Source organism: Falco biarmicus, chromosome 8 (genome assembly GCF_023638135.1).
Source record: "Falco biarmicus isolate bFalBia1 chromosome 8, bFalBia1.pri, whole genome shotgun sequence".
Lineage (NCBI taxonomy): Eukaryota > Metazoa > Chordata > Aves > Falconiformes > Falconidae > Falco > Falco biarmicus.
This window is the reverse complement of record NC_079295.1, coordinates 40,301,868-40,325,016: the sequence shown is the minus strand read 5'-3', so window position 1 is coordinate 40,325,016 and position 23,149 is coordinate 40,301,868. Positions and strand designations below refer to the sequence as shown.

General features: G+C 40.2%; 1 long non-coding RNA gene across 1 annotated transcript in view; it reads right to left on the bottom strand.

Annotated features, from left to right (window-relative positions):
• The window catches only part of LOC130154100 (uncharacterized), a 135,642-nt gene that overhangs the window by 78,952 nt on the left and 33,541 nt on the right, over positions 1-23,149 (bottom strand). Inside the window, exons 7-11 of the long non-coding RNA XR_008823606.1 lie at positions 17,586-17,790; positions 14,293-15,472; positions 13,431-13,629; positions 12,543-12,668; positions 11,715-11,906 (exon numbers count right to left, since the gene is read on the bottom strand). This is a non-coding gene — a long non-coding RNA (uncharacterized LOC130154100). The remainder of the gene's footprint in view (positions 1-11,714; positions 11,907-12,542; positions 12,669-13,430; positions 13,630-14,292; positions 15,473-17,585; positions 17,791-23,149) is intronic.

Sequence of the window (23,149 nt, the reverse complement as noted above, 5' to 3'; positions counted from 1 at the left end):
TTATGCCATCCTTGTTTGTTTGTGCTAACATCCTAAACAGAAATCCCAAGCTGCGGTAATGCCATGTTTCAGAGGGAGAGCAGAAGGGAGCTGGCTGCAAAGGAGGTTGGAAATCCATTTCTAAAGGAAAAGCCATTTGCAGCAGCATCCTGAGAAAAAAAGGGATGCTTAGCTCCTTAAAGGAATTCAACCTAAATACAAACAACACTCATACATGACCAGGAAAGGCAAGTAGAATTATCTGTTGCACTCTCCCTAGAGTAAGGTTGAACACCAAATGATGGGGTTTTAGCAGCCTTGCAAGTGCCTTTAGCCAAGTTAGCTTTGGTTGCAATGTCTGCTTGAGTCTGTGCATTACAAACCCTAGTGGGGCACACGCTGCCCTGTGCACCAGTGTGCAAGTCAGCATGCTGGTGAGCCAGAGCTGGGAGGACATCCCAGCACCACAGTCTACAGGACCCAAAGATAAAAGCCCCAGAAAAGACCATCCAGCTAGCAAAAGCTGAGCAAAAAGCATGACACATCCTCAAAGAAAAAGTGAAATCCTACAGGGAAAAACTATGACCCACACACACTCTAGGAAAAGCACACATGCTTCTAGCTCAGGCACAAGAAAGGCATGGTTTGGCATTAACAAAACCCTTCTCCAGCTGAAACACTGAAGAAGGAAGTTAGAAAAGGGAAAGTAAAATGAAAATAAATTCATGAACTCACTTCATTTACTGCTGTAAATCCACACTTTCTACAGTTTGCTCCTGGATTTTTCTATGAAGAGATGAGCATGGTGCATGAGAGGATGAGGAATGGAGGGTTCACAGCAGCTGTCTGCTTTCATAAACCTTCACAGCTCCCAGTTAAAATGCATCCTCCATCTATCTTCTGCTCAGCATTGAACAGAGAGCAAATGCCAACAGCATAAGCACGCATTCAAGTTTGTCCAGGTAGATGCAGAGAGGCAAGCCCTTAGGGAAAGAAAAGAGCAGAGCAGGTTAGAGCAGGAAAGCGACCCCCCTCACATGTGCTTTTTCTCTCCGTGTCTCTGGCAGCACGGGTTAGGTACGATCGGGTGGTCCCAGCATGTTACACACACACCAGGGGACTGTAAAAACTCTCAGCATCAGCCTACATCTGCTTGCATTGAAGTTGTCCCCCACACACACACTTCAATGGCAGCTGAGTTAGGTCAATACCGAAACACTTGTGAACATGTCGCTCACCGCATCGCTCCTTCCCACCCCGCCGAAACCCCTCCGGCGGCATTGTTTTCCTTTCTGCCCCCAGCTGAGCTTTCATGGTGCTCTCTGATGTGCCTGCAAGGAATAACTCATTCCCCCAGCCCAAACCTGTGCAATATGTACCTTCAGTTTTCCCACCACACCATTGCCAGCCATCCTGACAGTACCTTCTGCCTCGGGCCACCTTTACTGCTGAATCTCTAATGCAAAACTAGCACATGGCATTTGTTTGTTGTTAAAAGTATAACTTCATGTTTGCACTTATAGTAACGTCTTGTAGCAAGTTAGTCACCAAGGAACTTCTCCAGTCATTTATTTTCCAGCACAGACTACAGGTTTCCATGGCTATATTCCACAGGAAAAAAAAAAAAAAAATCCAATTTCATGTGTAGATGAAATACTTCAAAGTCTCATACACTCAAGCCATCACTAACACATGCAATAATATAAACTGGAATGAATTTTCAGGATGTAGTAGGCTAAAACTCAGCTTTCAGAGCAGCAGGGTTGAAGTGCCCTTTGACACCAACCCTCCCCACCCCCACTGACTCGTCCTTACCTCCTCCTCTTCGCATGCTTGGCCCCATCTGACAGCAGCTGGCAATCACCGACACCAGCTGGCAATCACCGACACCAGAGCCCATGAATTTGTCCAAGCTGCAGCTCAGTCTGCACTCCCAACCCATGCGCTCTGACCGCCATAGAGTCAGTTCATGTGGTCAATCCATGAATTCAACCCATTATATGTTCCTCCAAAAACCTCTCCATTCCTTAGGAGCCAGCCTTTCTTCAACCAGTCTTTAACCTCATGGCACCGTGTATTTTTCCCTGCCCTTTCAGGCCAACAGTGGCCCTTGGTTTATCCCAGAGCCATCCAAATCCCTCACCTTCAAGAACTACCCTGCAAAGCCACTGCTCATGCACCATGACTATATACTGAGCATCTGCTTCTTCAACAGTCTATGAAATGCTGTTTGATAAATCATTGTTAAAAGTTTTGTTTGTATTATGGAAAGAATCTTCTTTTGTACTGAAGGGAAGGAATTTGGAGAGTAAAATCTAAACCTGGAGCTATATTTTTCTGCGTAGTTAAATACAAGTAAGAAAATTACCAAAGTCAGTGAATTAAAAAAAAAAGAAAAAATCTACAACAAACCTTATCATCAATAAGTTCTTAAGTGATGACCACCATGATTATTATTCTTGATCTGCTGTGTCACTTAAACCCCAGCCTTTTTACATTCCCATTGCTATGGGTGCCTCTGAAACAGCAGTTCACGCATTGCCCCTCGCCCACCTCCCCTCTGGCCCTGCCTGGTACCTCCTTGAGGGTCCGTCTCAGCCACATGTTTCTCTTCCCTTTTATCAGCTCTCAGAGCCCTTCAAAGATGGTCACAACTTCTTGTGCCCTCCCCCTTTTTTTCCCTCTCCACCTCCCCGCCAAATTTCCATTTATATCTAGATCTTTGCCAGCCCAACACAACCTAACGGGCAGGAGAAGGTCTGAGCCCAGGTTGTTTAACAATGCCTTGAGGGGCTTATTCACCAAAGTTCGATGCTCTGATGAACAGCTTGCTGCAGCTCTAATGGTAAGGCATATAAAATGCATCATACATTAAATTTAATGTTGCCTCATTAGTCTTAATTAGATTCCTACATTACACCAGGATTATAGTTTCTTCGTGTTTATGTTTGCTCCTAAAATAAAGTCTACACTAGACACCAGTTCTGTGTACTTTCTAACCTTTGAATAAACATGCCCTGAATTGGTACCTACCAATATTTTTAACCTGGAAGAAACAGAATTTAGGTGATACTGCAATTGTCTGTTGGACAGAGAAGCTATGTAGTCGTTGCAAAGGAATAAATTTAAAGGAAAAAAATTGTATGTAAACATCAGAAATTGCTTATCTTGTGTTTATAAGTGGTAAGCAGTGAAGGGAAAGGAAAGGGTTGTTTCTTTTAATGAATCGGATGGCTTTTCTATTTCTATAGAGACGCTTTGATAGCTTCCTCTCATACTACTTAATATTGTCTTCTGCACTAGGCTTTTCAAATTTTATTGACTTTCAGCTGTAAAATCTGTTTCAAGATGATGCCACTAAATCAGCTTTGAAGCTTGGCTAGAAGTTGACATCAGAGTAGAGCACACCCCATGATTAGACATAACGACCTATGCCAGGACCATGGCATGTCAGAGGCCAGCGGTAACTGGAAAGATGATGACCCAAATCATGCTTTTCAACATATCAACAAAAACACCACTCTGACAGGTCCGGAAATTGAGCTGCTGTTGCAAAAGCCTTTCTTTCATCCAAGGAAAGAAGCCACATATTCTGGGATTCCCCCCATCACTCAGATGGTCCCAGCTCAGTCTCCTTGTGGTGGTGAGCTGTCCCCCAGTACCAGCACCATCCCCCCCACCACCTACAGCAACTCCCAGCACCCAGCATCTCCTCCAGCCGCCGCCGTCTGGTGCAGGTCCACACCTGATGCAACTCAAACAACTGGTCTTGCGTGACAGTCCCAACTGAAAAGGCATTTACATTTAAAATGAATAGCTATGAATATGTGGGGTGTACTTTATGATAAAACAGTGAGTTTTAGAAGGTTAAACCAAATGGATTTTTTTTTCCATAAAACGTTTGTTTGTTTTTTTAATAATAAAAAGTCTAGTGACACCAGAATTGTTTGAGGAATCAGGTTTCTTTTCAATACTTTTTTTTTCTCTCCAAGCCTTTAATAAATTGACTACCCCATTTTTCTTCTTGTAGTTAATTTAACAACTGATTTTAAATTTCAAAAAGATTGAAAAAGTAACATTTTTTTTTTTTAATGTCAAACTGAAGCTTGATTGTTTTAAACACTGAAAGGATAATAGCTGCTTTACAAAATGTTGTTATTCTTAATATTTTGGCCCAGATTTGCCATGAAACGGCTCAGCCTCTTGAAGCTATTTCTCACCCAACAGAGTACAATTCCTACATATTTATCTATTTCTTTCCAACCGACTTATACAAGCACCCACACTATCATAGGAGCAAAGAGAAGCCAATTAGCGTTAATAACAGTTAGTGTTCTGCTAATATTTTTAATAACAGTTTGTTTCATGTCCCATAACATTCCTTTGGTAAAATATAATAAAATTCCATTTGAATTTGCATGTGGCCACTCTCACTTGTTAATTAGAATTTGAATAATATTATAAAAAATACAGTGCAAACCTATATATTCCATTTGCCTAAGGGTTTAAAAGAAATTCTTTCATCCTGTTTGGATTTTCCCTTTTCAGAAATGTTTGCAAAAACTGAGCATTTCAGGTATTCTCACATTGAAATGCACATATTTTTGTGGTCTCACCAGGTACACTAAAATCACATTATTTCATCTGAGATAAAACAAGCTGACTTAAGCTTTGAAAAATCCTTTCCTTAGCTCAGGAAATGGGGAAATACTTATGAAAATTTTCAAGAACTATCTGGCTTTATAAGTAGATCAAAGTCTAAATATTTGTACCACAGACAATACTGAAACAATCATTTAAATGACTAAGACAGAGATTTGACAGCATCCATCCCCAAGCACATTAGAGTGCACACGTACTGACTTTGTTCAAACTTAAGTTTAAACTTTACATCCATCTACGCTACAGTAGCACATTTTCATTAGGACTGATGTCTCAGGAAAGGCCTACGCAACCCAAAAAGGAAAAGGCTTACATTTTCTAAAATCCCCTAATCCTGCTTTTTTGCAGTCTCTCCATAAATTGCTACCTTTTCCTGAGGGGATAAAAAGCTCAGAGGTTTCTTCAGTTCTTTGCAGGCTTTGTTGTGTTATATCCACCAGCGAGGAAAGAGGAAAAAAAAAGGACCAGGTGACTCCTGTGGCCAACTGCAGCCATGGAACAGCTTAAGTCCCAAACAAACAAACAAAAACCCCAGGAACGCACAAAACTCCTACTGTTCTTCATCACAAATTCAGTGAATACCAAAATCTTTCAGTAAATATGGATGAGGGATATATCAATGGGCTACTGATGGCTTCACAGAAGGAAGGAGGACTGGATGTACCAAGCACATGTCTTTAGCAGATAATATGTATAATTACAGTATCATGCAAAGCACCTGAAACAAATTTGGGAGAGGAGGGTGGGGAAAAAAAATAACTGATGATGAGCTGACATTTATAAAAAAAGATGTGGATGTTCGAGAAAAAACCCTCACTTTCTATCTTCAAACTACACAAATTCTATCAGAGTCGGTAAAACTTAGCAGAATTATTTCTTTTGCCAAAAGGCCCAAGAAAAATCAACTTCATCTCTTGCATGGATGTGCTGCAAGGCAGGAAACAGCCAGGCATGACACATCCCTCTCCCTTGATATTGGCTAATACAACCTCCAGCAAAAAAATCATAGACATTGTAGGAAGGCTGGGATGAGTTCTTGTCTTTTTATTGCCTTGCTGTGGTGGCCTGCGGGTAGCAAGGACAACCAGCCATGCTGGGCTTCACTGGAAAAGGCTCCCAGCATGGCTGGAACTGGATCCATGGGAGAAGGGGAGCATGTGAACCCCAGGCACCCCGTGCTGCAGACCAGACCTCCAGATGTTGGAAGGAGAGCAGCTCCCGCTCAGCAGGCGAGGGAGGAGGCGATGAGGGCGGTGCTCCTGCCGCTAGGAACTGCTCTGCTCTGCAGAGCTGGCAGGAGATGAGAGGTACGTCGAGCTCTGCAAAGAGCCGCAGCAACTTCCTCCAGAGCAACGGGGAACTTAGCAAAGAGCGGCTGCACATTAAATCACAGCTCCGAGGCTCCTGCAGGTGAGGCACAGCTGAGCAGTGCTTTGCATGCTGGGATGGTGCAAGCACAAGTCTGGTCCACCCCATTGCCATCACTCTACACCTCTGGTTGGATCACAGCCTTACCGTTTTACTGGCTGTGGGTGGGTGTGATCTATTGCCTTCCTGTTGAGTTTCATTTGAGACATAAGGAAAGCTCTGGGACATCACCCAGAAGCAGATTAATTAATTTATTCCGCCTTTCCAAAGAAGGTTTGAATGTTTCCGCGATCAGCCGTCCTCCTTGCATGCACATTAGCTGTTCTGGCAAGAGCGCCTCAGCCCAATTTGGTTTGAGTGACAAAAGTTAATTTTATTGATGCACAGCCTTCTGTGATGCTAGGTAGGAGGTCCGACGATGCAAATCAAATGGCTTCTCCAAAAATATCCCAGTGATTGATAATGAGGCAGTGATGCACATTTTGTGACACTTTTGACCCTACCATAAGCAAATACTAAATTTAGACGTGATAATTTTAAAAACTAATGCCACATTGCTTTAAAAGTGATCAGTGACAGATATACATAGTTTAACGGAGACTAATGTTGTTCATGAAGTTTTTTTTAATTTTTTTTTTAAATCCAAAACAAAACTATAACAAGCAGGATTGGGGGGGGGGGGGGAGAAAAAAAAAGGGGGGGAAATTAACTTGAAACAAACCTAGGTATAGAAATATGCCAAATATGCTATTAAAATTTAATTGCATGTTTCATAGGAAGGTCATACACCACAATTTGATTTCTCTAGTGTATATTACTATATACATACGGATACACATCAACTATTATGTTAGGTGTATAAGGGATATATCTGGAAGCACTTGAACATGGAAGATGACTGACACTTACAAGAAAAACCTTTATTATATGTCTATATTCCATTCCATTAATCATGTATGTTCATTAACCAATCATGGTAATTTATTATGCACTGTTTCAAGACATCTTATGTTACAATGGTGTCATTTTCACTTTGATCATCTAAAGATCTTGCAGGATGACATCTGCAGCCAAAAGACCTGGCTTCTCTATAGGTGTTGCATGAACATGTACTAGATATTCAGAAGTGATTAAAAAAACTCTGTAGTGCAACACAGTTTGCAAGATGCAAAAATTAATTATGTAGCTCAAAGATAACAACTCACAAATTAGGTAGAAATATTCAGGTGAAGTGATTTGCACATCATTTTAATAGTGGATAAGTACCAAAAGGAGATGCTATTAATTTTGTCATGTAATATTTGATCATTATGTGTTTTGCTAGGCTGTATCATACCCAATCCATACAGCAGTCTGAAAAACATGCTCTTTACAAAACAACCTAAAAACATTCTCAGAAGTCTTGGCTTTTATCACTACCTGCTATTGCATTTACATAGCGAGAAACTAAATACATGTTTATGAAAAGTTAGTTAGAGGTACCATTACCATAACGCAGCACTTCCTTTCCCCTTAGTCTAATGGTCACTGGAAGAAATGTGAATGTAAGTATTAAATAGCATCTGATTTTATGGAACCAAGGTTTACTTCTTCACTGTTCATTTCTGCCTTTGGTTGCACCTTTCATAAACTTACTGATTAATATTAAACAGTGAAAACTCTGACAAGCAGGATTACTAATACAACATAACTGTTTATAGTGTGAATGAAAAAAGTGCTCCATTTCCAGCCACTGCACTTAATAATAAATTCCTGTTGTACTTAAATGTTGAAGGGATTACATAACTGTCAAAGTTCCTTTAAATGTTAAGGGTAGTAATCATATTAAAGACATACTACACAGAAGCAAAAGCAAATGTCAGTTAAGTTATTATTACCATATTTGCATGGAGTTTTAAAATATAAGAGCAGATTCCTAAACACATCAAATTTGTGCTCGTTGCAGCTGAAGGGAGCAGGGAGGAAAAGGAGCTGCAAACCCCGCCAGTCCCGCCGCAGTCGTGTGCCATATAAGGGTCAGAAAACGGCAGCTTCACGTGCTGCAGCATAGCCAGGGGCTGCTCTTGATTACACCAGCTGAAACAGTACCATCAGGACAATTGTGCCAGAAAGACGAAGAGGAATACCACGCATTCCTCCTCCCTCTCTCCCTCTTCCGCTGCGCATACTTCACTCGAGGAAGCTGTTAGATTGGCTCAATACCATCCTAGGACAATTCTGAAGCACCCACTTAAGACATGCTTATGACAACTGCGACCCTCTTAGGTATCCTAAGATAGTGATAGCCAGGAATCTGGAGCAAACAAAATCAAATGTGCAGATGCTTATACTTGCAGTCTTTTGATACTTTTCCTCTGACCCATACTATTGGCTTTAACCCTCCATACTAAACACCTGGGAGTCAATTAGTGCCTTATTAACCAGCAACATTATGAATTGTCAAACACTTCCAGGGAAAACACTGATAAATTAATTAAGCTCTTTAAAAAGAAAAAAAAAAAAGACCAAAAAAATCCAAACAAACAACAAAAACACCCAAGCAACCAACAACCCCCCCAAAACCAACAAAGACCTAGATCTCCAATTGCACACTATATTTACTTCGTTCACTGCACTGGAGTCATTTGCAGGATTAAAACCTGAGCCTGGCACCTCCCCACACTATGATTATTGGCAAAGAAACAATTCTTTGACTGTCTTCCAGTACTCTTTTAAAGGACCAGGGTTATTCACACAGAGCCACACCCCACATCCAGCAAGACAAGAGGAATGCCTGCCCATGGAAGTTATGTGCACGCAATGAAACTTGTTCCCAAGTTAGAAATGGGACCCCATTATTAGCATTCCTGATATTCATAGTGCTGCTCACGTTCCACAGCACCCAGCAGCGCTCAGCCAGCAGCCTCAATTAAAATATGTCTAACCATGACTTTCACATTATCATTAAATCAGTCATTTTCAGAATTGCTCCCTTGCAGAATCCTGCTGCAGCGCTTGCTTTGGGAGGTAGAGCTCCAGCTAGAGTCTCACCCAAAAAACAAACCCCAGCGAAGCCAGCTGGTGTTAATGACCTGGAGGAGCATCAGCTCCACAGCTGCACCCAAGACCCTTCCTCCAGCACTCACTGAATGGTGTTTCTTGGAAATCACCCACTTAACTGTCACAACTGCCAGCTTTGGCATATAATAAATAGAATAAAGAAAAGACAAAAAGTAGCAACTTTATTAATTCACTGCATGCTAAGGCGCAGGGATAGTTACAACATATTTGACGCCTAAAAATTAAGTATTGTCTGGTAACGTACTTACTGTTGGGTGGAAAGCAGTCTCCCATGGCTCGAGAATCCCGGAGATGTTGAACATTTTCCTCTACAAACTCAAAAATTCAAAACATTTGCCAATAATATACGTGTAAGAATAGAGATGTCTCCAGATAGGGTCTACAGAAGGTCAAATTGCTTTGAAACGTCGCCTCCTTTTTTTAGGTTAGTTATCACTATGGCAGTGATAAATATTTTGTGAAAAATCTAAATAAAGCAGGCTGGATGTTGCATACTCAGAACGTGTGTCACTAGAGAACTCCCCCCCGCCTCCATGCACGTGAAATTTCTAGGAAGGATTCTGGCAAAACTGCTAGTGTGGAAAGCACCATGGGAAGTGCATTGGCCCTAACGCATTCAGCGACCTATGATGGGTTCCCTGTCACCATGGCTATCACGTCTGGCCCCTCTTCATGTCAAGCTCTTCCTTTATGGGAATTTTGAGGAGGAGGGAAAATTAGTCGTGCTGTTATTTCTCAACATTCTTTGACCAACCATCAAGACAAACTGCTTTCTTCAAATTAAGCTTTTAGTTAGTGACCCTTTTTTTTCCATCTCTGTTTGTCAGCAGAGAGGAGATGGCTTGTGGCTTTGCAGATGGTCACCTTAGATGGGCTGCTGAGGGTTGGGAAGGTTGGAAGACAGACCCCCACACTCCTTGACTGGATTGTGAGGTCTCCCCGGCCCACTGACATCTACCATCTAATGCCTGATGACAGGGCAATGGAGACTGTGTGTTTCAGCCGCATTTCTAACACTATCAAAGCCCCTTTCCCTTGTAACTGAACTGTTCTAATTATGCACATTTCCCTTTGCTGTATTCCTCAAGGTCTTGTCTCACCAAATGATGTAACTCTTGATTACAGCTCTTGTATTCAGCTTGTACAACGAGGCTGAAATACTCCCGAACACCTTGATGACAAGTACATGAATTTGCCTGGCAAAACAATAACCACGCTAAAGCTCTTTTAACATCCTGGTTTCTTTGCTGAAAGCATCTGCCTATACTGTCAATTCATCCTGTGCCTCTTGGGTGTCTGACTTAAGCATAAGTATGCAAGTCCTATAAATGAATACATGCCACTGGGGGTAGCACTTACAGTAGAAGAGTATCGTCTCATGAGTGATAAGGGTGACAGAAGTGCAAAACAGAGCTGAGTGGATCTGGCACTCACATTGTGAACAACACAGCATTCGTACGGGAAGATTTTCCCACAGAATGACATGCAATAATTTATTCTAAGCCCTTCCAACTTGAGTGTGGTTGGTTTTTTTGGTTTGGTGTTTTTTGTTGGGGTTTTTTTTTTCCTCCTCTGCAAAGTTGCTATCTTCTGCAGTTTTTCTCTAAATAACTATTTAAGAGAAGATGGCACTGCTAAAATAAAGTACCTCGTTTGAAGGAAAACTAACCAGTCCAACCAAGTAAATAATTATTAGTCAACACTATTCCCACATGACCGCATTCTACAAAAGTGTACCACTGAGGAAAAAAGCATGGTATTTTTAATAATAAAAAGCTGATGGTCTAAGGTGAAAGTTTTAAAAACACTCAATATTTAATCACTGGTTATAAACATACAAGCAAAATAAAAACATGTCTCCCCGAGTTTTAAGCAGGAAATGCTGTTTGCTCAATGACAACCCTGCTCTGAGCATTTCAACTTCCTAAAGGTCAGATCATGAAAGACTTCAGATCTCCCAATGCAGCACAGAGAAACATAAACACTCTTATCCTGAGCCAGACTGGTTCCCCAACACGTCTACTGTCATGTCTCCAACACTAGCCACCACCAGATGTTTCAGCAGATGCAAGAGCGGGTGAAATAGAGGTGGCTGTGAGACACTTCTTGTCTTCTGAAGGACAGCAAACACTATACAACCACATATGACCAGAGACCAGAAAGATATGGGCGCTGTCCCATCACTATTTAGAGCCATAACCTGCAATGAACATACTGTCATATATTTCTGCCCTGCATGGCACTTCTGCTGAAAAGGGCAGAATCCAGTGTTCCCAGGGCCTGAAGTCATAGAGGGAAAGTTTGAAATCTCCCTGGTCACCTAATAACATCCCTTTCTCTTCCCTCCACTTTTCCTGTCCCCCTCACCTAGGTTCTAGACCTGTTGCTGCTTAGCTGCATTGTTCACCTCTTTGGTAAAAGTAGTCATAAAGTAGTAGTAGTAGTAATAATAATAATAATAATAATAATAAATTACTACATTTATTCCATACATAAACTTAATAACTAAAATTCATGTATTTTACAAAGGTTTGCACTAGCATTTAAAAACTTCCATTCCATATAATTACAGAAATTCAAATAAAGGCAACAGAAACCTGTACCTTTCTCCTGAAAACTCTGCCAAGTTTCAAGCCTGTACTCACACATCCATGAGACATGATCCTCTTGCCTTTCTGCTGCCTGTTCTCCAGCTGTTGGTGGTTAGGGCAGAAGAGAAAGGGAGACTGATACTACCGATACTGCTTTTCCAACCTTTTCTGCTTCTCTGTCAGTACCTTTGCCTTCAGCAACCTGGTCAGAGCGCAACTCAAACACACACCTTTAGACTAAAACTCCTAAGAGGGAGGAAAAAACAAACAAACATTAAAAGGAGGTAAGCATTCAGAATCACCATCAGTTCAGCTAGTCTTGATTTTCCCAGCCAGCAACCTCAAAATATAAGCACAGCCTTAAAAATGCAAGCTTATGATGTCAACTAAAGGTCACAAATTTATTATTTTTAAACTAGCTAAGTAAGAGTCTCAAAATGTCCAAATGGAAAAGAAAGAGTGTTAACGTTTCAGTTTGAACTGTCTAACAAGGCTGAAATATGAAAATCCTTTAGAAGTAGGAAATACATGTGAATGACCAGCTCTCACCTTGCTGTGCAGTGATGGGAAAGGAGGAAAAGACCTGTGTAACTTTTCTGAAAAGTACAATGCTATCTACAGTAGTTGATGTGTCTGGATTTGAAAGGCAACATTATCAGAGAGATAAGTGTCCACCATGAAGATCTGATGAGAATTTAGCACACATTCTCCAGGTGGTAATCTTCACAGTTCACAGTTGCAGTGCCATAAAAATCACACAAAAATATTTATATAAAGAACACACACACACATATACAGGAACAAAGATTTAAAAAAAAACCAAACCAAACCACAGAATTCACAAAAAGGAGGAAACACAATGAAAATGGTTTGAGAACCAACCTGTGAGATGCTGAGCAGGTCTGTTCCATCAGATATCTATGATGCTCCCAGGGCACCACTGCAGGGACATGTGAGTCATTGCTCCAGGAACATGCAGATCTTTGTGAGACTAGTCTTAATAGTTTTCTGTGATACAGACATGATTTAAAAACATACTTTCATTTAAAAGTTCGGTTTTGTAAGCACATCAAAGCTTTGCAAATGTAGATTTGTGTCTTTTAATAGTGCATATTAAAAATATTGATATAGATATCACTATTCATATTTAAAGACTCCCAAATACAAATTTGTCAAAGATTACTTGAAATTCAGAATGGGGAGGTAAAGAGATTCATAATTTAGTGGTTAGAAGTGGGAATCAAGTTTTCTGGAGCTTAATTTCTTCCACTGTTTAAATATTGCAGAGAATCAGTGCAAGGCTCTGAAATGAACTTTGAGAAAACTGTTCATTCTCATTACTACCCTTATCCGATATTTTAAACTCAATAGGCTAAAATTCCTATACTTTACAAAGATTTGGTGCTATTTAATAGAGTGCTTTGAGATCTCATGATGGAAGAGTGAACGCACATACAAAGCGATATAATAAATACCCTACCATTAATCAGAATTATTAAAATTCAAACACTAAAACCTACAATCTAATCAGTAGGGACCAAGTTATTAGTGGATGGTTAATATAAGAATGAAAATTACAAATATTAATTTGGACCATTGAACCTGGCATACCAAAATTGGCCTTTTTGTTTTGTTTAGTCTTTGGAGAACAGTAGATAGGTTCCTATAAGACAAGGACACTAAGCTGCTGTGTGTCTGTATACTTGGATTTTCTTTTTAAGATGGTCAGTTAGTACTTAACAGCAAACGCTAGGTAAAACAGGCCATTACTGGAGCAACCAGCAATGCGATGGGGAGAACAACACTGGTTTTATTCAAAAGGCAAAGACCAACAATCCCGCTGTCACTGGAGGTGGGCTGGGGCATTGAGCAAGGTGGTAGATGCCAGTGAGGGCCACAGTCCACACACATGCCAACCCCTTGGGGTTCATTCCTCAAGTTTCCAGACTTCAACAGTTCTTGCGAATGCCTTCAAGAGAAAACAAAAAAAAAATAAAAATAAATTTTTTAAAAAAATAATAAAACAAAACCAAACAACCACCACAAGGAGCAATTTGTCTGAGCCCTACCTTGGTAAGAGAGGTGAACTACTGCTGGGACTGTGCCCTCTCTGTCCCATACGCTTATTTTTTTCCAGCCAAACCTTGCTTTAGCAGACACAAAGCAAACACACGCATGCAAAGTTCTTTTTACAGGCAGCAGGATCATCCAGCAACACAGGTGTCTGAACGAAGCTACAACAATGGCCACATCATCTATCTGCTGCCAGCCTGGAGACTGTGACTAACTTGCGCATACATTTGCATAAGTTATATAAAAATGAATGTATAAAGTTATATTTATCTGTACTTGTATCTTCTTTGATATGAGTGGATGTTGCTTGTCCACCCACAGTAAAAACTTACAATATTGTAGGCTTATAAATACAGAAAGGAGGAGAGCAAATTACAACAGATCTCTCCCAGGCTACACTTCAAATACTGTTCAGAGGAACGGAGCTGTGGACAGCAGCTAGGGCTCGTAACACATCAACAAGTTGGCCATCCACATAGCACCATTTTTAGTGCTCTTGGGTTCCCATGAATATAAAAAGGGGTCTGATGAGGTGTGATAATTAACTTCATTTCTTCACCTTCATTTTCCAATGCATCCAAGGCCCTTGGATGGATCCCATCAGCTACAGTCCTCTGCATGCACTGCATCCCGCTGTATCCCACCCCAAACAGGGCATCAATGTGAACCATCAGGGTCTGAGCCAACTCCTGCTGGGAGCTGGTGGGACGTTTCCCGTTGACTTCAAAGACAGCTGAAGCAGGTCCTCACTGCATAGCAAGGAAGATGTTCATCAAGATTTATAAACATGATTTTCTGTGCGTCTTTCTACTTCCTAACTTCACAATCTCAGTTTCCTGGACTAATGCCATGGGTTCCTGTTCTGTAGTTGATTTACCATCAACAGAAGAAAAACCCTGTAAACTTGTATTTTACTGCCAGTGACACACATTTCAAATTCCTTCTGTATTCTCAATGAAAAAAAAAAAAAGTTACTACAAAGATCTGGAAGAAATACAGTATCTGGCTTAATCCCTAATTGAAGAAGAGTAGATTGTTATGGAGAAACAAATTATATTGTACATAATGAATTTCATCAGAATACAAATATAACAATATTGCTTTTTGCCTTTCAACTAGGGAACATCATATTTTTGACTTGGGAATCATTTAGCTTTCAGATTTCTCAAAGTAGTTGCAAGGAGACTTGGAATTTCAAAGTAATTGCAAGGGTATGTGAAACTCAAATCCAGCTTAATGACAAAGAGGAAGAGAAACTAAGAGATCTCAATTAGCGTAACCAGTGATAACTAGATTCAGTTTCTGGGTGAACAGTATCAGATCAGTACAAGGAAACAGAACATTGGCTTAGGAAATATCGGCGTTTTGTGGGAAGGAAGAAAAAAAGTCAGGAGATCTCCAATTCAAGTTGCCATTACCCCCTTGAAAGAGCACAGCTCAAAGAGGGCCAGACTTCCCAGGATAATACAATAACTGAGCTTTCCTCCCTGGGGGTAGTTTAATTTATCATTAAATTTTTGCTTTTGCCTTTAAAGTTGTCTGGTGGGTAAAGCTAATAAGTTTAGTTTCAGGAAGAGAATTAAAAAGAAAAGGTCCTACTAAAAATACAGCTCACCCTTACCTATACTGCATGTACATATGTAACAACACTGATTCTCCAGGGAATATAATCTAGCAGGTAACTGTACCAGCATAGAGAGATTTGTAGTTGTTGCTATTCCGTATCCATGCACTGATCTCTGTAAATACAGGATTAACAAGTTTTCTTGAAACTTTTATTGTGTGTTCAATTGAACAAGAACATCTTCTTTGGATAACACAATATAAATTACCTAATTAAGACACATGATCTCTGTAATAAACCCACATATATAAAACATGTGCAGCAAACAGTTTTTCAGCCCAAATGTGTCATTGGAATTTTTTTTTTATTATTTTCAATTTAGGAAAAAAAGTATACCACATGTAGACTGATAGTCTCCCAAATTTCCTTTTTCTTTTTTCTTTCAATTACGAGGGCATTGTCATTACACAAGTCTAAAACCAAGTTGCTCATGCTGGGAGATGTGCAATTTATTTCCAGATTTTAACCAAAAAAAAGGATATGTTCAACTTTAAAAGTTGATACACATCTGTGTTATAAACTTACGTGTGGCAGCAATAATATTACATATGATATCACTATTAATGCATACAGCAAATGATATAGTTCATTCTATATCACCAGTACATTTATTGCTGAATAAAAAATTAGCATGCCACGGAGGAAACACAGCACATATAATGCCAACAGCATGAAGTCCCCAAGTATGAATATGTTCCTTGAGTACAGAAAATGGAGGATAATACACAGCAGCAGAGATGTGCTGTCTCCTCTGTGTACAGCACTGGGGAAGTCATTACAAAAAAAACCAAAACCAACGTTCATTTCTGGCATTCACACAGTAATAAATATGGTAAAATTCCTGGGAAAAAGACTTAGGAAAATAAAAAAAGAAAACTTAAATGACCAAACACACTAAAATTTTTAAAAACCCACCTTACAGATTTAAACTCCACCTGTTTTATTTATAAAAGAGAAGGGTTTTGATGTAAGTTTATTCAAGCATAAAAAGAAGAATAAAATCCAAAGGTTAAAAGTTAAAGCTAAAGAAATTTCAATAGGAAATATTTTAAATACAAGGGAAAAAAAGTTAACATAAGAACAACATTAAAACTTATATTTCCTGAGGACTATTTCTCGAGCTGAGGCTTTAGGAACTGTGTAAGCTGAAGCATAAATTAGAAATATCATGGTGGTATTACTGAACAAAGCCCTATGGCTCATAGATCAAGAGGTCAGACTAGTCCCTTCTGACATTTAAATATAAGAGCAGCATTTTATTTAGGAGTTCTATTATTTGTATTCTGCTAGTCCTGAGAGTTCCCAATGACAATTAAACTCTGCATCATGGAAGATCCTGAGCAAACTGAGAGATTTCATGGGCTGTCCCCAGGAGTTTACAGTCTTAAAGCTCCGTTTTGCAACTCATAGTGAATGAAGTTCCACATTAGTGGGATCATTTTCCCAACTTCAATGATAACACAATACTGACATTTATTATAATGGCGTTTCTTTCATTTTAGCATCATGGTATTTGAGAGTTTGACTGCATTCCTTGCTAAGTAGCCTATTCTGTTTTGCTCATAGGAGACTCCAAATTGCCGTTTAAAATTCCCAAGTTTATTAACTTTAAACTCCTGGTGCCAGCTATTTTATATAGTAAGCCAGAAGGCAGGAAGAGGCTTGTGACTGACGTGACACGTACGTGTTCCTAGAGAACACACTAGAGACTTCTTTCTTTGATCTAAACCTCTCTAATAGAAAAAGGCTCATCACGTTGGCTAGACAGACTCCATTTTCTCATTTTAAGGCCTTGAAGGTCCTCAAGTCACTCCAGGAAAGATTTATTAATCCTCATTTTGGCATAACCAAGCTAATGGGGCGTCCCAGTTCCAAAGACATCTGTTGAAATAGCCACACGTTTGAGGTCTCTCCTGTTTGCTTGAGGTCTAATACCGATGTACAAGCTTCTGGCTACTGGTGCCAAGAAATTACGTGTACTGTGTTTAAGCAGTGCAGTTCATGTCCCCAGAGTTGTTGTATTTCTGATCACCACAATAGTTACTAAAAGCTTGTGCTCCAGACTGGTGGGATTCGGTTTCAATTTTTAGCACGCTATTTTCACTGCATCCTACACCCAGCCACAGCTTACCTATCATTTGCTTCTGACAGATACATATTTTATATTTTGACAAGCAACCCACTTGACTGCTTTCCTGTGACATCATCTTATCTCTGAATGTACCAACCTGTTAATAACTTCATTTTCTGGTTGAATTTTTCCAAATTAAATTAAGCAGGCGAAACATGTTAAGCTCACCAAGTCCTCTTAACACATCTGCTGAAGGGCATCTTCTGATAGCTATATTTTGAAAAGGGCAGCATACAACCTGTTCAGAGAGGGATCTGGTCCAAAATATCAGGTTTCTGGAAGGTGGAAGATTCCTTCCTCAGCTAAGAAATATAAAAAGGACAAAACACAAAACCAAACAACAAAAATTAAATATTTATCATCTGTTAACTAATATTCCAAAGATTATATCATTATTTAATGGTACTTGAAGGAAACCCTTATGAAATTAAAAGAAGCAATACAATCTAACATAAAATAATTTTCAATTTTTCTATTGTAGATAGAGAGATAGAAGCTAAATATAGTCCAACGTTCGCATGAAATAATTTTCTCTCTATCTTGTGACAATAAAAAGTCAGCAGAAGCTTTTCTTTCATGTTAATTAAAACAATTTTAGGGAAAAAATAGTCTTCCTGGATATACTATATAATATTAATTAAACAGAAGCACTTTCATACTTATCTTATTCCATAATTAGCTCTTCTGTGAAAGCAATACCGCACTGGACATGAAATCACAGGACAGTGACAAAATTTAATTGGATAACATGGACACAAAATCAGAAAATCAGGCTCTTTTCCCAGTTGTGTAGCTCAGAACATTTTTTCCAATTTTGTGCCTCAGTCTGCTGCCATTTAAATTGAAAATGTTGCACCAAGAGAAGGAAAATCAATATGAGAACATAGCGCAACTTATTTTTTCCAGTTGTGTTACAAGCCGAAACACAGCACTCTGAGTTCCTGGAGGTTTCGAGCATACTCAGGTTGTTTCAAAAAGAAAGGTGGCATGCACAGAGCCACGAGCATCAATCCTGACCTGCTCAGCTACTGGGAGTCAAGGATTGCTCCTGAGCAGCAGAGCCACTTTGTGCCCAGAGGTGAGCCAGCATCTCTGGCCATCACCCCCACCCCAGGGACCTCGCCAGTAATGGAGCTCTGTGCTCCAGACACATCCTGTCTTGGAGAAAATGGTCTTGGCAGCCACCAGGACTGTGAGAAGGAGAAGGCCCAACAGCATGGTTCAGCGCTAGGGAGGAGCCAAAAGGCTCCAACCGCTTTGCGCCTATGATCGCCTCTGTGCTGAGAGGATGGATGAGGAGCCAAGAGAAAGGTTGTTGTTATTCCCATAGAGTTACACCTTTGAAAGCCTGTCCAGAGACCTGAAGCGCATAAAACGCCATTGCATATATTACCGCTACGCTAAGACTTTGTTACCATTCATCGATTGCATTGCTCGATATATCTGAAAATACCCACTCAGGGCCAAATCTTCATTGCAGTCAATTCAAGGAGGGTATATCTTTCAGCTCTAACAGGGTGTCAGACTCCAACAGGGAGTTTTGAAAACACAGTGCTGTATCTCGTTGGGCTTTATACCAGCAATCTTCAAAGATGCCTAGTGTGAGAAATGCCACCCAGCACAGGAGAAAGCTGTGAGAACATGCTAAGGGCTGCCAGAGTTCCCCAAGCTTGTGCCTTTCCCTACCCCACTTCTGCCTGCTACTAACTTCTAAGCCAACTTTATATTTATTGGAAAACATATTAGGACCAATAACTCAAGAGCCCAAGTTATGACAAATGCTTTCATTTTCATTAACAATGCTAAAAAAATTTCTGATGATGCTAACAGTAGCCTGATCCCATCCATCGTGCTCCTGTAACAACCCTATTTTAAATAATTGCAGGTTTTGCCTAGGAAAGAAGTCCAAACGTGAGGCAGAACTAACTTGGGATTCTAAACCAGCTACAGAAGAGGCTGAGCCCTTTAAACAGAGATCCGTGCTACTTGGGAGCTATATACAGCAGCTGGAATACATGCCATTGTATCAGGGAGCAGAAAAAAACAATCTGTAACTTCAACTTGTTTAAAATAGATTTAATTAGAACTAATACAAATGCATCTTTGCTACACAGTTGATCTAATCAACACTGGCAGTTTTAATTACAAGCCTATTTAAGGTGAACATATTGCTTTACTGTGAGAAAGATGCATTATTTTACATGGAAGGTGTCCCTCCTACTTCTCTATCTGTCGTGCAGGCAGTGTCTTTAATAGCTGTTAATGTTATGTCTCATTTTCTAAGTTCAATTTCTGAAGTTTCTAAGCACATCCGATGGAATCCAACCCAAATCTAATAATTGCAATCTATTTTATTTTTTCCTCACTATTTAGTTTTCACCACAAAGAGAATGACAGGTCTAATATGAAGCCCCTGAAATGTAGTTACATCTAAGCTTCAGCGCTCCAGAGCACATAAAATAAATATATGATCAATGAAATGAAACATGACAAAATGTTTCATATTGATGTTATTTTTCTTTTCAAAACGTCTTTTATGGTTAATGCCCTCAGTCACTTTTTCCATACATTTTCTTTTTTGTAATATATAGCTTTTCTAGTTCTGATTTCAAGTTCAGGGTGCCTGGGGAGAATTGGAAGATTTCTTCAAACCAAGACTGTTCCTTCAGCCTTTCACATGAGAAAATTGTTAGGCGCATTAAAGTATTCCTGACTATGTTGCATTCCTTTGTTCAGAGTGAGTTTTGGGAACACATCCTTTTCTCATTATATTTCCATAAAATATATTTGATCTATTCTATTCTTAGAATACCTCTGATGTGGTCTGTGAATGGAGCACAGTATAAAAATATTTCTTTTTTTTTTTTTTTATACGAGACAAAATGTTTCCATTTCTTAGACACATAAAAAGTCACTATATAGCACTCCACGAAAGTAAAACTTTACAGAAAGTTTTAGTATAACTCAGCACAGATCACAAAAGGAATCCATCCTTGCAGCGTCCAGTTGTAACTCAGAGCCTCATCAAATGCGCACAGTGACAGAAAGAGAAAGAGGGAGAGGAGAGGAGAGGAGAAGAAAAAAGGGAAGAGAAATAGAGAAGGAATGAGACCTGGATAATACTAGTGGGAAGCAAGTTTATATTTAGAAGCACAGAAAGATGTTAACCATGTGCCTCCTAGAAAAAAAAAAAATAAATCTTGCTTAATAGTAGTTGACAATAAAATCACCTTTGGAAAAAGTCTTAATACTTTCAGAGCACAACCCAGGATATTTCAAAATGCAGACAGATGTTTGAAGTGTTCACACAGACAGAACATTGCAGCAATTTAAGCATTTTTTTTCCCCCTTCGCTTCCCTATCTTCTGATTATTGTCTTCTTTAGGACCTTGAGAAATGCCAAGTAGCAGCCGCTCTGAGCGGCTCTTTTCTGCAGCTCAGCCTTGGCTTGGCTGTTTATTGCTACACCCATAAAATTATGGTTTTGATCAATCTCTTCAGAACCTTCTTTTCCTCTGAAGATTTCCGTTTGCCCAAGGAGCGCTGCTCCAACCTGACATGTTGGAAACACAAGGACGGAAAACACAAGGTTGTCTCCGGTCTGGATTTACCCCGATCCGGCAGGGAGCGAAATGCCCCCGCGCAGGCAGCAGGGGCAGAAACCACCCCTTCCAGCAGCTGAGCATGCCCCCAGTTCTCACTCCAGTAATGTCATCTGATGTGAACCGGGAGCATGCAGCAGCCCAGCTGCATTGGTTACTGACCACAAATGACTTAATCCCCAATATAAACAAGGCCTAACGTTCAAACTCATCTGCCGATTCCCTCTCAGCTTCCTACTCACAGTTCACGGAAGACGACTTCTCCTCGTTCCCATGACTGGAAAGTCAGGATCAAAGGCTTGAAGAGAAATAATAAAAAGCTTTTTCTTTCTTTCTTTTCTTAAAGGCAGGTTGCAAATGTCTTTGCTTCACCGTGTTGAGGTGTTTAAAAAAAAAAAACCATAGAAAATGTTTAAATCTTTAAGCAGTAACAGGTTTGTGTACGTACAGGCAGCAGTGGCTGCATGGGATGCAGTTTGTGCCTCTCGCTATCCTCATAAATACGTATGTTTACTGTCGATTGTTTAACAGACAAGTGGCATTCCCTCCATATGCTCTTTGAACAGCCATGGGAAGGCTTCAGTCGGTTGAGCCAGAAAAGGTGAAGTAGGGGATGCTTAGTTTATTGTTTAGTTTTATTTTAATTCTCATCAGAATTGAAAAATATTAGAGAAAAATTAAGTAAACAAAAATGTAAAATCTGAGAAGAACGATGTTTTGGTTGGTTTGGGTTTTTTTAAATCAGTATTTCTCTTTAGAGGAATGAAATAGAGTATGCAGGCTCAAAATCAGGCTGGTGGTCATGTCTGCCTGAGAGCCTTTGATGTATCCACAGCACAAAATAACTGCCTGATCCCGCACAAACAGCAGAGACTGGGAACATGGGAGTTATTCATGTAGGTGTGTTGGCAGGGTTATGTCATCTACCCCATAGTGCACCTGGTTGCTATCACTTTTACTTTAAAAGAGCACTAAAATTCAGCTAACAAAATTTAAAAAGAAAATCATATAAAGTGGCATATAAACAGGTTTCACACATGAATAAAAAAGCTTTAGCATGTTCTTTGACATGTGAAGTGTACATTCTCTTTTATCAAGCTTTTCCCAATTAAAATAATGAGAAACATGCACTACCTAAAAAAATTTAAAAATAAAAAAAACTAAACTCACCCACATTAACAAGTAGTGCGTGTGTAACAGAATCATTTTGGCAAAGAAAAATTTTTCTCCCCCCTCATGAAATTTGCTTGGGTAACATACAACAACACATTTTCATCACACTGTCCACAGATTTGCACGCATAAAGGGACTTATACGAAGGCAAGCTATTTTCCCCTAGAAGCTCCCCATTTCCAGCAGTTATTTTAATTGCCATGTGGCACTCCTCTCCTTTTGGTGCCCTTGGCTCTGCTACTGCCCCCCCAAGCATCCTTCAGCCCAGAGACCGCAGCAATGTCCGTCTCGGAGGATCCCAGCCATGCAGGTAGACCCGCATCCTGGGCAGGTGTCTGTGTCACACTTGCAGAGGACACTGTATTGCTTGTCACTGCCTTAGGGACTGGCTTCTGCAAGCACTGGAGATACTGATGGGAGCCAAGACTACCCCAGCACACACCTTCTGGTTGAACAGCTCCAGGAAAAATGACACAGTGCACCCTGGCTTATTTTAATTAATTAATTAAGCTCACCCTAAGTTATTTGGGCAAATAAAACCATTCATGTGAACTCCCCTTGCCACCGTGTGGCTGAATATCAGACACTTTTCCCATTGATGAGGCTCATGAGCTCCAACCTTCGCTATAAGAAGCCGAAGAGCCGGTATCTGATAGACACCATCTCCTTACTGTAGCTAGGCTTCATAGCAGTGTTCTCCTCTCCACCTCTGCTTGCCATCAGCCCTCCCCAGTGTTCACAGCTGCCCAGATGCCCCTGCACAAGGGCTGGCAACAGACAAGCAGCCTGGCCATGCACATCAAGTACACAAGACTGTGCAAAGCCACTCCTCACGGACACTGCACAAGAGAATGTCCTAATGCACACCTGCTGATGGGGTTTTCTC